General features: G+C 37.0%; 1 non-coding gene across 1 annotated transcript; it reads left to right on the top strand.

Annotated features, from left to right (window-relative positions):
- Nucleotides 1-10,716: 10,716 nt before the first annotated feature.
- On the top strand, nucleotides 10,717-10,800 carry TRNAY-GUA (transfer RNA tyrosine (anticodon GUA)). The gene has a single exon. It is a non-coding gene; the product is annotated as a tRNA-Tyr (tRNA).
- The last annotated feature ends 1,517 nt before the right edge of the window (nucleotides 10,801-12,317 follow it).

Here is a 12,317-nt window from a genome sequence, read left to right as displayed (position 1 = left end):
ACCAATATCATCAATACCAATCTATCGGTATGGTTATATTCATGCTAATCATGAATGAAAAGATAATTGGTTATTGAACCCCGACATCGATATCTATTCATATCGTAGATGCCCAATTCCGTATGAATCGATACATTTCAAAAATGAAAGAGAAGGATAAGATATTTAATCGACCTAGCACTCGCATAATGTATATGACCTATCTAGCACCTATCATGAAATAAATATTATCTAATAGTAGGTGAACTGTACTGTATTGGGATTGTAGCTCAATTGGTTAGAGTACCGCCCTGTCAAGACGGAAGTTGCGGGTTCGAGTCCCGTCAGTCCCGATCCAATAGTAAGTGAACTGTGAATGATCATGTCAGGATCTGGACGGACTAGTCCTTATCATTCCAGGGTCATGGGTGGGCCTCTGGATAAATTCGATATGGGATACTTCTTTCTATATCATCACCGAAGCGGGATAGATTCACAATTCCATCTAAATCGTGGAGATCCAAGCAAAATATCTCTCATGTCTGACGAACGTCTTCTGGAGGAGCATAAGGTTCTTATTCGTACGAATCCTATTCTTTCAAAATTATACCAGACATGTGTTGATCGGAACGTTTTCTGATGCACGTAAGTTTTTACTACTAGTCTTATCAAAAGTGATCGTATTAGGTTATACTATTTCCATCGAAGAATTCATTCAATCCATTAGTTAGATTCCGTTACTCGAACCAATTCTATCAATGACATACATCTATTTCATGGATCTTGAAAGAAAGATTCATTCATCTCTATGAGATCAAAATGAGATCAAATCTCGAGCTATTTTTGAACAAAGTTAAAATAAGGAGATCATGGAAGTAAATACCCTTGCATTTATTGCTGTTCTACTGTTCCTTGTAGTTCCTACTGCTTTTCTACTTATCCCTTACGTCAAAACGGCCAGTGCAAGCAGTGGAAGCAATTGATTTTGATGAAAATCAATTGATTGCTGATCACTAGATAGATCTTTATGATCCAGATCATAAGTATAAAATAGGTTATGAGATCTTTTATATTACAACAATATAGGGTGGATCTATTGTATTACAACAATACAGGGTAGGGATTGCTTTTAATTTTTTTTGAAAAGAAAAGAAGAGTAGTACGGAGGAAAAGAATATCTAACCTTTCTTTTGTACTACTTCTTCTTTTACACCCATATATGGATAAATATATCTTAATGGTACTTATCCATATATGGTAAATGTAGGATGAAGGACCTCGTACCATAAAATAGCGGAGCTGATCACATCACCTTCTTCTGCTCCTGAAAAATAGACCCAATGCAGACAGACTTAATTCTGAACGTACTTGCGGATTCTTTAGGATCAAAGTTGAACATCTTTTTTTCGGTACGAACATCTATATCTAGCACATGTTAGATATAGCACTTGAAATGGTATATGAAAAAGCAAAGGAATCTATGACTTAGACTTATGTCCCATATTTTTCCGAGAACGGAATTCATATCAGATCCGATCAATTCAATTCGGAACCATCCGATAAAACAGGGACTCTTTCTATTCCTACTAAGAAAGAGAAGAGAGATCGTTCTTCAGTGGAAGAAATGATATTATCGACTCATTCTAGAAAAGAACTAATGAATTCAAACCTGTTGAAGAAAATAAGATTTTCATAGGAAAATGATAATGATAAGGGATTACGTACATCCCTTACGGGGATAAAGAGGAAATAATTCCATGTAGAGTGTTTCAATTTGAACGAAGATTCAATATTACTGGATCCTTATGGAACAGAATATATTACCATGCATGATATGGAAGGAACGCAATAATTGATTCTTAAGCATTACCATTATAGCCCACTTCTCCCCCATACTACGAGTGAAAGGGAAAATGTAAAAACTACCATTAAAGCAGCCCAAGTTATACCGACTATATCCATACGGATCATGTTCTCTAAAAAATAATGATTTCATCATCGAGATGATAAGGGAACTATTAACCATAGTGCAAAGTTGAAGTTGAAATGACCACCTTTGCATTCTGAACGTTACTGACGTCGAGCTGATATGAGAGATCAATAAATCCATTTGTTCATTGACCAACAAGTTACTATAACTAACTCGAGGGTCGTACATTCACGACGGAATCGGGATCAAATGTACGTAACTCACTATCTATATTGGTAATATGTACCAATATGTCTCCAGAGGTTCTGTAATGGAAATACAGACTTTTCCTTCCATTTACTTACCTCAACAAGGCGACACCTGGATTCGAACTGGGATGGAGGATTTGCAGTCCTCTGCTACTCGCTTACCGCTTGGCTATGTCGCCGAGATATGGGAATCCCATGGACAGATCGAATCTTTTGTCCTTTCAAGTCATTCGTCCGTCCTTTAAGTATAGTATGAGATGTATGCTAAAGTCAACCATAAAGGAAATGGATCTAATTTGTTCTCCGTCTTTCTTCGATCTGACTATTTTCATTAGGAAATTTTCTAAGTGAGATTAACATTTAAGAATGGTTTGATTCATTCGTTCATAGCTCCATTTCACGTGTTGGAAGAAAGTATCAAAGTACCTCTTCCTTATCCTTTTTTTTTTTTATTGGAAGTATATCTGGATACGGGTAGAATTTCATGATATAGTGAAGACTGAATATACATCCGATCTTTTTTTGTCGGATTGATCCATATAGATCAATCGGGAATAATTAATAGATTTTTTCTACAATGGGAAACTTCCAATGCGATTAGATGAAAATGAGGGAGCGTTTACAATCCCTGAATTTGGTAAGATACAATTTGAAGGATTTTGTCGTTTTAATCGATCAGGGCTTGATGGAAGAACTTCATAATTTTCCAAAAATTGAGGATATAGATAAAGAAATTGAATTTAGGCTTTTTGGTAATGAATATGAATTAGCAGAACCTTTCATCAAAGAGAGAGATGCTGTATATCAGTCCCTTACATATTACTCTGAATTATATGTACCAGCAGATCTATTCGGAAGCAATAGTAGGAAGAATACAGAAACAAACTGTATTTCTCAGAAATAATCCTTTAATGAATTCCATGGAACATTTGTAGTAAATGGGATTTACAGAGTCGTAGTTAATCAAATATTAAAAGTCCTGGTATTTATTACCGTTCGGAATTAGACCATAATAGAATTAATTATATATATACTTGCACTCTGATTTCAGATTGGGGAAGAAGATTGAAATTAGAGATCGATGAGGGAGAAAGGATATGGCTCGTGTAAGCAAAAACAAAAAATATCTATTCCAGTTCTATTATCAGCTATGGGTTTAAATCTCGAAGAGATTCTGGACAATACTCGCTATCCCGAAAGATTTTTATTTTTATTGAAGAAGAAGAGAGGTGGGAGCGGGAGGAATATCTATGGTCGAGGGAAAAAAGCCATTCTGGAGTTTTATAAAAAACTCTACTGTATAAGTGGCGATTTGGTATTTTCCGAGTCTCTATGTAAAGAATTGCAAGAAAAATTTTTCCGAAAAAGATGTGAATTGGGAAAGATTGGTCGACGAAATCTGAACCAAAACTGAACCTTGATATACCCGAGAACGAGATTTTTTCATTACCACAAGATGTATTGCTGCTGTGGATTACCTTATCGGGTTAAATTTGGAATGGGTACACTCGATGATATAGATCACCTCAGAAATCGACGGATTCGTTCTGTAGCAGATTTATTACAGAATCAATTTAGATTAGCTCTAGCGTTTAGAAATGCAGTTAAAAGAACTATACACAGAGAAACCAAGCGCAGATCAACTCCTCAGAACTGGTCACTTCAACTCTATTAAAAAACACTTTTCAAGATTTTTTTGGTTCACACCCCTTATCCCAATTTTTGGATCAAACTAATCCATTGACGGAAATAGCTCATGGGCGAAAATTGAGCCATTTAGGTCCCGGGGCTTAACAGGGCAAACTGCTAGTTTTCGGACACGGATATTCATCCCAGTTATTATGGGCGTATTTGTCCAATCGATACGTCCGAAGGAATGAATGCTGGACTTGTTGCATCATTATCTATTCATGCAAAGATTGGTGATTGTGGTTCTTTACAAATCCAATCTATAAGATCTCCGAGAGATCGAGAGAAGAACATATGGTTTATCTACTACTCGGAGAAGATGAGGATGAATACTATCGGATAGCTACGGGAAATTCTTTGGCGTTAAATCAAGGAATTCAAGAGGAACAAATTACTCCAGCTCGATACCGACAAGAATTTATAGTTATTGCATGGAACAAATCCATTTCAGAAGTATTTTCCTTTCCAATATTTTTTCCGTTGGAGTTTCCCTTATTCCTTTTCTCGAACATAATGATGCGAATCGCGCTCTAATGGGTTCTAATATGCAGCGTCAAAGTAGTCCACTTTTTCGACCCGAGAAGTGCATTGCCGGAACTGGTTGGAAGGTCAAGCAGCTCTAGATTCAGGAAGTGTAGCTATAGCTACACAAGAGGAAGGATCGAGTATATCGATGCTGTAAATATAACTTCATCGTCATGAATGAGACACTGTACGAACAGAATCGTTATATATCAACGTTCTAATACCAATACTTGTACGCATCAAAAACCTAAAATTCATCAAGAATGTAAAGAAGGGACAAATTCTGGCGGATGGTGCGACTACGGTAGGCGGAGAACTATCTTTGGGAAAAACGTTTTAGTAGCTTATATGCCATGGGAAGGATACAATTTCGAAGACGCAATACTCATTAGTGAACGTCTGGTATATGAAGATATTTATACCTCTTCCATATCGTAAGATACAGGATTGAAATCTGTATGACGAGCCAGGGTCCTGAAAGAATCACTAGAGAAATACCTCATTTAGATGCTCATTCACTTCGTCATTTGGACGAAAGGTCTTGTAATGCTAGGATCTTGGATAGAAACAGGTGATGTTTTGGTAGGTAAATTAACGCCTCAAACAATAGAAGAATCATTATGTACCCCAGAAGGAAGATTATTACAAACCATATTTGTATTGAGGTATCCACTGCGAGAGAAAATTGTCTCAGAGCACCTATAGTGGAAGGGTCGATTATCGACGTGAGATGGATCAATAAGTAGATGATTCCGGTGATAATGCGGAAACAGTACACGTATATATATCACAAAACGTAAGATACAAGTGGGTGAGAAAGTAGCTGGAATGCATGGTAATAAGTATTATTTCAATAGTTATGCCCAGACAAGATATGCCCTATTTGCAAATGAATACCAGTTGATATGGTATTGAATCCATTAGGGGTACCTTCACAATGAATGTAGGACAGATCTTTGAATGTTTGCCCGTTTAGCAGGAAACACGATGAACAAACATTATAGATAACACCTTTTGACGAAAAATACGAGCGAGAAGCTTCGAGAAAACTAGTGTTCCTGAACTTTACAAAGCTAGTGAGCAAACAGCTAATCCATGGGTATTCGAACCAGATCATCCTGGAAAACATAGATTAATTGATGGAAGAACAGGAGATGTTTTTGAACAACCTGTTACAATAGGAAAAGCTTATAGTGTATGAAATTGAGTCATCAAGTGATGAGAAAAATACATGCACGTTCGAGTGGACCTTATGCACGGGTTACACAACACCCTCTTAGAGGAAAATCCAAACGAGGGGGGCAACGAATAGAGAAATGGAGTTTGGGCTCTAGAAGGTTTTGGTGTTGCTTATATTTTACAAGAGATCTTTACTCTCAAATCTGACCATATTAGAACTCGTAATGAAGTACTTGGTGCCATTATCACTGGAGCCAATACCTAAACCTGACACTGCTCCAGAATCTTTCCGATTGCTCATTCGAGAATTACGATCTTTAGCTCTATAATTCAAGGTCTTCCTAAAGTTGAAACAATTGTCAGAAGCCCGTTTGAATAATTCAATATCGATGAATCTGAAAGAAAGTTTTGAAAATTGGACCGGAGATATGACAAGATTTCTTGGAAGTCTTTGGGTTATTCATAAGCGCTAGATAACTATGGAACAAAGTCAGATTCATTTGGTCAATCAGATTCAAAAAGTTTACCGATCCCAAGGGTAACGAATTGGTGATAAGCATATAGAGGTTATTGTACGCCAAATGACATCGAAAGTCTTAATTTCAGAAGATGAACGGCTAATGTTTTTTCACCGGGGGAACTCATTGTATTATCACGAGCACAGAGAATGGATCGTGCACTGGAAGAGGCAATCTACTATCAAACCATGTTATTAGGAATAACAAGGGCATCTCTGAATACTCAAAGTTTTATATCCGAAGCGAGTTTCCAAGAAACTGCTCGGGTCTTAGCTAAAGCTGCTCTACAAGGTCGCATCGATTGGTTGAAAGGCTTGAAGGAAAATGTTATTCTCGGGGGGATGATACCTGCCGGTACTGGGCAACATATTCACCGTTCAGGGAAACGAAACGGAATAGATCCAAGAATAGGGAATAGGAATCTATTTAGCAACAAAGTGAAGGACATTTTATTTCATCATGACAAAGTAGATTTTTTTCCTTTCAAGACAATTCTCACAAATATCACAATATATTAAAACAGCAATTAAAATAGTCTTGAGAAATAGATTTCTTGTTATGTTCATGAATATCTCTTCTATAATAGGAAGAATATCAAATATTCTATGAGTGAGAACGTTTCTATCACGTACTAGACAGACAGGCAATCTTTGAGATGTAATTGATTCCGTTGGAATAATTAGATATTACGATACATTTTATTTCGCTATTTTGGGGAGGAAAGCGAATGAGAATGAGCAAAAGATATTGGAACATTGATTTGGAAGAGATGATGGAAGCAAGAGTTCATTTAGGGCATAAAACTAGGAAATGGAACCCTAAGATGGCACCTTACATTTTTACAGAGCGTAAAGATACTCATATTATAAATCTGGCTAAAACTGCTCGTTCTTTATCAGAAGCTTGTGATTTGCTGTTTGATATAGCAGGTAGAGGAAAACAATTCCTGATAGTCGGTACGAAATATCAAGCAACTGATTTAGTAGCATCAGCTGCTACAGAAGCTCGATGTCATTATGTAAATAGAAAATGGCTTGGTGGTATGTTAACTAATTGGTCTACTACAGAGACGAGACTTCAGAAGTTCAAGGATTTAAAAAAAGAACAAGATACGGGACGATTCAATCAACTTCCAAAAAAAGAAGCAGCTATGCTCAAGAGACAATTAGACCAATTGCAGAAATATCTAGGTGGGATTAGATATATGACAAGCTTACCCGATATTGCTATAATTACCAATCAACGAGAAGAATCCATTGCTCTTGGGAATGTAGAACTTTGGGTATTCCGACAATTTGCTTGGTTGATACAGATTGTGATCCAGATCTCGTGGATATCCCAATTCCAGCCAATGATGATGGTATAGCTTCAATCCAATTGATCCTGAACAGATTAACGTCAGCAATTTGCGAAGGAAGGGCATTAAGGTCATTATAGCTATATGAAGGGCTAATAGAAAGTAATAAAAAAAATAAAAAAAAAAGGGGGGGGGAGGACCTGAGGATTTACTGAGTTGGCTGCTATTCCATCCAAGATCTCGTAAGAGGGAATTTCATTTATTGATTTGGTTGGCTGCTCCAAATTGAAAAATATTCTTAATGGAATACCCTTTTTATTATCTCGTGACATCAAAAATTCTGATGAGAGTGAAATAATTGAGGAATCTCTCATTTGACAAAAATAATTTATTTTCTTCTTTAAGTTCATCTTTACAAGGGGTAATATGGATATGGATATCGTACGATCTCCTATTAGCACACTGAATCATATCTATGAGATATCCGGTGTGGAGGTGGGTCAACATTTTTATTGGCAAATAGGGGGGTTTCAAGTTCATGGACAGGTACTTCTAACTTCTTGGGTTGTAATTGTTGTCTTATTAGGTTCAGCTACCATAGCTGTTCGAGATCCACAAACCATTCCTACCGGTGGTCAAAATTTTGTTGAATATATTCTCGAATTTTTTCGGGACTTGACCAGAACTCAGATTGGGAGGAAGAATATGGTCCCTGGGTTCCCTTTATTGGAACTATGTTTCTATTTATCTTTGTTTCTAACTGGTCAGGTGCTCTTCTTCCTTGGGGAATTCTAAAATTACCTCAGGGGAGTTAGCCGCACCTACAAATGATATTAATACTACGGTTGCTCTAGCTTTACTTACGTCAGTAGCATATTTCTATGCAGGTCTTACAAAGAAGGGGTTAGGTTATTTTGGTAAATATATTCAACCAACCCCAATACTTTTACCAATTAACATCTTAGAAGATTTTACAAAACCTTTATCACTTAGTTTTCGACTTTTTGGAAATATATTAGCTGACGAATTGGTAGTTGCTGTTCTTGTTTCTCCGGTACCTTTAATAGTTCCTATACCTGTAATGTTCCTGGGATTATTTACGAGCGGTATTCAAGCTCTGATCTTTGCAACTCTAGCTACAGCTTATATAGGTGAATCCATCGGTAAGGTCCTCTCTATACGCCGGAGCCTTTTATTCATTTCCGAAATATGAGATGAGTATGTTATCGGTAACTTGTACGGTTTACCATCTCCAGCTCTACTCTTGAATCATTAAGTAATAAATACTCTCATTACAAGATCTATTAATACAGTAACGACATGTAATTCTGGGGTTGGCCAGGTAGCTGACCCTGTTGTTCCGTTCTCGTGGCAATATGAGCATAAACTTTATGTTTCTTCAATTTGCATGATTTCCCCGCTCAATGGATTGATGACCATTCGCTAGCAATGAGGAATTGCTTTTCATCCCACATCAAGGTGATTGGATTTGCACCAATGGAAACCATAAATTTCATCCCCGATAAGGTTAGATGATGGATCTTTACTTGATTACAGCGGGAAAATTCTTCTGTTATTCCGTTGTAAGAATTTCCCAGTCTGTTTAAGTTTCTGATCCAAACGAGTCGCACATACACCCTAGCACATACTCCTCTACGCTAAGGACATCCTCGAAGAGCAGGAGATTTTTTTCTATTCTCTATTGGCTGTCTTGCATTTCTAATAAGTTGTTGAATAGTGGGCATTCTAGCTGTATTGTATGCGGAATCAACTGGTTCGGATTGATCCTAACCATACCATATCAGGTGATTATGAAATGAATCACTTCCCCCCCCCCCCCCCCCCCCCCCCCCCCCCCCCCCTTTTTTTTTTGAAAAGGAACAAAGAGATCACAGTTTACAGTTCATTATAAAAATAAATTAAAAAAGAGGATCTTCCGCTATGAGATCAACCTTCCGCTACGACATCAACAATGCCATAAGCTTGGGCTTCTGTTGCTGACATAAAAACATCTCTGTTCAGGTCCCGTTGAATTACCTCTCCGGGTTGGTCCGTTCTTTCTATATAACATCTGGTTATGTAATCGCGAAGCATCGTTACGTGTTTCGATTCGTTATGAAAATCTGCAGCCGATCCGTCATAATAGGAACTAGCAGGTTGGTGGATCATAACCCTAGCGTGAGGTAATGCTATACGTTTAGGCATTTCTCCCCCGATTAGGATGAAAGATCCCATTGAAGCAGCTACCCCCATGCATATTGTATGTACATCTGGTACTATTGCTTGCATCATATCGAAAAGACCTACCCCTGGTATTACTGATCCACCGGGACAGTTGATAAATGAGAAAATATCTTTATTTGAATCTTCTGCACTCAAATATACCATGAGACCCATGAGTTGATTTGCAATCTCGTGATTGATATCCTGAGCCAAAAAAAGTAATCTCTCTCGATAAAGTCGGTTGTATAAGTCGACCCAAGTTGCATCTTCATCTCCAGGGGCTCGGAAAGGCACTTTTGGAACACCAACGAGCATTTGTTTTAATGGAAAGAAGTGAAGCACTATACTCTAATATGGGAACGTAAAGTATATGAAGTTGTGTAACATATGAACTCTGGATGGATGGTATAGGGGAGGTTTTGAACCTATCTGGAAATAGAGCTTTAGATGGATCAAAGATCCATGTAAAAGATCCTTCCATTATTCGAGTTGATAATGTAACGAATCACACTTTTACCGCTAAACTATACCCGCCACGATCCGATTGTAACATACGGATCGATCTTTTGTCCAACCAACCCATTTATATTTTTTTGAGTCTTTTCCGGATAACTTCGATCAGAGAACGATAAGCCCCATTCACTATTTAAATTATTTAAATAATTTAAATTATTTAAATTATTTAAATTATCAAAATTATCAAAATTATTTAAATTATCAAAATTATCAAAATTATTTAAATTATCAAAATTATCAAGTATGAAACATTTTGTATAATTTGAGTCCATAAAGTCTTTTTTATCGGAACTGGGCCGATGGATCACAAATATAGATTCCGTAAATTGCTTTAGAGTTGTTTTAGTTGCAATATTTAATTTCTGAAGGGACTCCATTTTATCGATAGGCAAGTTTATTGAAAAAAACCTTGAGGAAACCAAGAATTCTTGTAATATTATTGACAACTTCCCGATCACTTTCATATTATAAAGAATAGATTGGTGGCCCCTATCGTCTAGTGGATCAGGACATCTCTCTTTCAAGGAGGCAACGGGGATTCAACTTCCCCTGGGGGTACCATGATCCATTCGTTAGGTATCCTAAATAATTTTAAATTACTGTCTTGTTCCTGGGTCGATGCCCGAGTGGTTAATGAGGACGGACTGTAAATCCGTTGGCAATATGCCTACGCTGGTTCAAATCCAGCTCGACCCAACCAATATCATCAATACCAATCTATCGGTATGGTTATATTCATGCTAATCATGAATGAAAAGATAATTGGTTATTGAACCCCGACATCGATATCTATTCATATCGTAGATGCCCAATTCCGTATGAATCGATACATTTCAAAAATGAAAGAGAAGGATAAGATATTTAATCGACCTAGCACTCGCATAATCTATATGACCTATCTAGCACCTATCATGAAATAAATATTATCTAATAGTAGGTGAACTGTACTGTATTGGGATTGTAGCTCAATTGGTTAGAGTACCGCCCTGTCAAGACGGAAGTTGCGGGTTCGAGTCCCGTCAGTCCCGATCCAATAGTAAGTGAACTGTGAATGATCATGTCAGGATCTGGACGGACTAGTCCTTATCATTCCAGGGTCATGGGTGGGCCTCTGGATAAATTCGATATGGGATACTTCTTTCTATATCATCACCGAAGCGGGATAGATTCACAATTCCATCTAAATCGTGGAGATCCAAGCAAAATATCTCTCATGTCTGACGAACGTCTTCTGGAGGAGCATAAGGTTCTTATTCGTACGAATCCTATTCTTTCAAAATTATACCAGACATGTGTTGATCGGAACGTTTTCTGATGCACGTAAGTTTTTACTACTAGTCTTATCAAAAGTGATCGTATTAGGTTATACTATTTCCATCGAAGAATTCATTCAATCCATTAGTTAGATTCCGTTACTCGAACCAATTCTATCAATGACATACATCTATTTCATGGATCTTGAAAGAAAGATTCATTCATCTCTATGAGATCAAAATGAGATCAAATCTCGAGCTATTTTTGAGCAAAGTTAAAATAAGGAGATCATGGAAGTAAATACCCTTGCATTTATTGCTGTTCTACTGTTCCTTGTAGTTCCTACTGCTTTTCTACTTATCCCTTACGTCAAAACGGCCAGTGCAAGCAGTGGAAGCAATTGATTTTGATGAAAATCAATTGATTGCTGATCACTAGATAGATCTTTATGATCCAGATCATAAGTATAAAATAGGTTATGAGATCTTTTATATTACAACAATATAGGGTGGATCTATTGTATTACAACAATACAGGGTAGGGATTGCTTTTAATTTTTTTTGAAAAGAAAAGAAGAAGTAGTACGGAGGAAAAGAATATCTAACCTTTTCTTTTGTACTACTTCTTCTTTTACACCCATATATGGATAAATATATCTTAATGGTACTTATCCATATATGGTAAATGTAGGATGAAGGACCTCGTACCATAAAATAGCGGAGCTGATCACATCACCTTCTTCCTGCTCCTGGAAAAATAGACCCAATGCAGACAGACTTAATTCTGAACGTACTTGCGGATTCTTTAGGATCAAAGTTGAACATCTTTTTTTCGGTACGAACATCTATATCTAGCACATGTTAGATATAGCACTTGAAATGGTATATGAAAAAGCAAAGGAATCTATGACTTAGACTTATGTCCCATATTTTTCCGAGAACGGAATTCATATCAGATCT

Source organism: Pinus tabuliformis, chromosome 4_2 (assembly GCF_031772625.1).
Source record: "Pinus tabuliformis cultivar Carrire ecotype Pingquan chromosome 4_2, CPIR1, whole genome shotgun sequence".
Classification (NCBI taxonomy): Eukaryota; Viridiplantae; Streptophyta; class Pinopsida; order Pinales; family Pinaceae; genus Pinus; species Pinus tabuliformis.
The sequence above is the reverse complement of the archived record's forward strand: the minus strand, read 5'-3'. Positions and strand labels throughout refer to the sequence as shown.